Source organism: Haliotis rubra, unplaced genomic scaffold (assembly GCF_003918875.1).
Source record: "Haliotis rubra isolate DU_JTF1 unplaced genomic scaffold, ASM391887v1 Scf288, whole genome shotgun sequence".
In the NCBI taxonomy this organism is placed as follows: domain Eukaryota; kingdom Metazoa; phylum Mollusca; class Gastropoda; order Lepetellida; family Haliotidae; genus Haliotis; species Haliotis rubra.
This window is the reverse complement of record NW_025766955.1, coordinates 341,234-345,391: the sequence shown is the minus strand read 5'-3', so window position 1 is coordinate 345,391 and position 4,158 is coordinate 341,234.

Here is a 4,158-nt window from a genome sequence, read left to right as displayed (position 1 = left end):
GTGTCTATGCACACCCGTCGATGTCCCGATGCCAACTAGCCAATATTTCCAGTCCGGTTCCCCGTTGCCATGGGCACGTCCAGACACAATAGCATCTTTTGATTACGATGTATATATTGTTTTTGATCAAAAGTATATTTGTAATTTATTCACTTTTGTCAGTAAATCATCCTAACAATACTATGACAGCTGGCGCCGGCCATATATATATAGACCATTTATACTGTTTTCTTGTTAAAAATACAAACGGTCGCTGAAATACAATGTATTCTATTTTAATTAAACCTCATAAATAACGAGTTATTTTATCTATACTTCGTACCTGAGGCAAAAGAATTTGAATTACAATCAAGCAAGCAATTTTCTGGAGAGGGCTTTTCAAAGTTGGATAACTTGTGCCCAATCCTTTTCTTGAATGAATAAAATTTGTTTAAAACAAAAAAACACAATTTGATTATAGAATCGAGAAACATGCTTCAAGCACTCTCGCCGAGGCCTGTGAAGACAACATGCCTGAATATAGCAGCGACATACATGTTGAACATAACATTTAACATAGAGAACAACAATAACAAGCACGTAGTTGGTCATTGCCCGGTGTTTCCTTTCGTGGATTAGATGGCCAAAACGCAAACGTTTCGAGGAATAGCAGATCTTGTCCAATTACTGTGTAACACATGTTATATATTATACATTACACTTTCTCAATGAAGTACAGATTCTAGTGCTTTTGTTGGGTTGAGTCCCATCTGGGATTCGAACCCACACCCTCAGAGTCAGGCACCTAATCACCCGCACACAAAGTCGGCCGTCTAACCCGCTCAGCCAGCGCAACTTTCCCTATAATAGTAAAGACCACGGACTTTGATAGATGTAAATTGGCACGGTTCACGTCGCCATAGAGCTGGAATATTGCTGAGTGCCACGACAACCAACCAACAAACTCGTTAAAACATGACTTTAGAATATTCAGTCTAGACAGGTATAAGGGGTGAACAAATATTTGAATATCCTTATCGAGGCGCGAAACGAATGTTTTAATGTAATATATATCAAGATGGGAGTCATTGCCTTAGATATGCTCTGTCTAAAGATAGTGCCATTTGTTTACCATGAGTTAAGTTTGTACTTGGCAGCCCAGAGTTCATTTAGAACATCTTCTGTTCATGACTGTGCACATGTTGGAACATTGACCAATACTCAAGAGACACGTCAAGCTTGAACGACATCAGTTTTTGTGTATAAACGACCCACAATTATTGAAAGGTTGTTGCTCAAAATAACGATAATATGTCTTGTCATGCATGTGTCTAGTGCCCGTAAAGAGAATGTTGAAAAACTTCTGAAGTCAGTGCAGGAGTGTGTACAATGCAGCTAACAAAAGATGTATGAGTTGTGTATTATTATCTGTCAAGTTAATACTTAATGTCCTCCAAACCTATGATAGCAACGTAAACTTTGTCAAATCAGACTTTTCCAGCACTGATGTGCTTACAGTTTGAAGATTATCAAAGATGAGACCAGAAAGTTGGTTGGTTTTGTTGTTTAACGCCGCACTCAGCAATATCACCGCTATAAGGCGGCAGTCTGTAAATAATGGCAATCTGGTGATCATCAGCATGATCATCGATCTCCGCAATTGGGATACGATGACATGTGTTAACCAAGTCAGCGATTCTGACCACCCGATCCCGTTAGTCGCCTCTTACAAGTATGGGTTACTGAATACCAATTCTAACCCGTATCTTCACGGGATAGACCAGAATAGGCATTACCCATGCATTCAGCATTAAGGAAAGTGATTATAAATTATATATATTATTGTTATGGGAAAATAAAAGTGTCTGTCATTCACCCGAGGGTATGTGTGACATCAGTAGGTAAACGTGGGTATAGGGCTTTGGCTGATCGAGAGCGGAAGTGTCTGTCATTCACCCGAGGGTATGTGTGACATCAGTAGGTAAACGTGGGTATAGGGCTTTGGCTGATCGAGAGCGGAAGTGTCTGTCATTCACCCGAGGGTATGTGTGACATCTGTAGGTAAACGTGGGTATAGGGCTTTGGCTGATCGAGAAGCGGAAGTGTCTGTCATTCACCCGAGGGTATGTGTGACATCTGTAGGTAAACGTGGGTATAGGGCTTTGGCTGATCGAGAGCGGAAGTGTCTGTCATTCACCCGAGGGTATGTGTGACATCAGTAGGTAAACGTGGGTATAGGGCTTTGGCTGATCGAGAGCGGAAGTGTCTGTCATTCACCCGAGGGTATGTGTGACATCAGTAGGTAAACGTGGGTATAGGGCTTTGGCTGATCGAGAGCGGAAGTGTCTGTCATTCACCCGAGGGTATGTGTGACATCAGTAGGTAAACGTGGGTATAGGGCTTTGGCTGATCGAGAGCGGAAGTGTCTGTCATTCACCCGAGGGTATGTGTGACATCAGTAGGTAAACGTGGGTATAGGGCTTTGGCTGATCGAGAGCGGAAGTGTCTGTCATTCACCCGAGGGTATGTGCTAACGCTGTACTACTGAAGGACATGACAGACGGAATGAACCCCACAATGACAGACGGAATGAACCCCACGATGACAGACAGAATGAACCCCACAATGACAGACGGAATGAACCCCACAATGACAGACGGAATGAACCCCACAAAATGGGGTGGGCAGGCAAAGTAGAACAGAAAGGATGATTATCATGCCCAACATAGTGTACCCCAATGACCCCAAGAGGACACGCCTGAGGGTTCCTAACAACTACAGAGTCTTGTAGTTAACCAATACCATGACGACAATGGACACCTGGGCATAGATAACACATATGACTCCATCAAGCTAAGTAGTACTGGCCTAAAATGTACAAACATCACTATGAGCACATAAATCAGTGTGCTCCAAGTCTAAATGGCGGGAACCTGCTCATTCCATCCCCAGTAAGACGAATCTAACAAAATTACCAGGCCAGTTAAAAACCTGAAAACAATACCTGTTGCTTAAAGGTCACATGCAACCAAAAAATCAAAACATAATTAAAACACAATTATCACTTCTTCATGACATATAATATACATTGCTGGTTATGAAAAAACATATAAACAAAATTATAAGCGTACAATCGCAAATCAAAAGTGCAATATTGTGTACTTGGGTTTACTTCCCAAGAAACGAAGCAGCCGGGATACCGAACCCAGTCAGAGCGGGTGGGTGTGCACTCAAGTGTAACGGCTGGTTCATTTGCAGATGCCCTCACGGGTCATTGTGTGTGTATATATAGAGATGTTGGGTTTTGTAAATACATGCTCCTTTTTTGTATCAACAGACAATCAACAGACATCATAACATGTCATGTGTTCAAGTATCACACCTGCCTGTCTGTGTAATTACATAATGTGACAGAGACCGAACTCGGGCCATAAATCAATGGTTTATGGTGTATAGCCTGATTGGTGTTAAGTTCAAATTGCATGTGGTCAGTGACAGCAGCTGTGTATTGAATATTGTCATTAGCAGACAGGCAGGCAGACACACAGGTGTCAATAAAACAAGACATTGAGTTTTGTCTGTGACAACGACATATCTATATCACAGTTAGAAATTCTGTCAACGCTAAATAGTGACGTTGCTTTTAAGTATCGAACTGAGAAAGTGACTCGGTAAGAATAACGTGTGGTGAAATAGACAAATGAAATTATATAAACAGTTAATTTACTGTCATAACATATAAAAAGCTCGCGCCTGTGAGATATCAACAAAACATTAGAAAAATAGCTCACACCAAAGCCTTCACCGAGTATTCACCGGACAACCCGCTTCCAAGCTGCGCGAACCTATTTCACTGCGCACGTGCTTATGAGCGCAGCCCAGCTGTTGAAACCAGTTTTCCCCGGAAAAGTCGGGGGAAAATTAGTGAAACGTTTGAACTCCGATTTCGTGCGGTTTATTTCATCGCGTTATTTTTCAACTTTATAAGTTGAATTTGCATTTTTCACGCTTTGTTTCGGTTAGTCCATACCGAAAGGTATCAGAATCTGCAAAGTTGTGTTTTACGTTGCATGTGACCTTTAACGAACAGAAGTGTATGTAGAATGAAGTCAAAGAGGGTCAGAAACCAAAATGGCCTTATGTCATATTGGCAATATCGATCGTATTAAGTATCGTAGG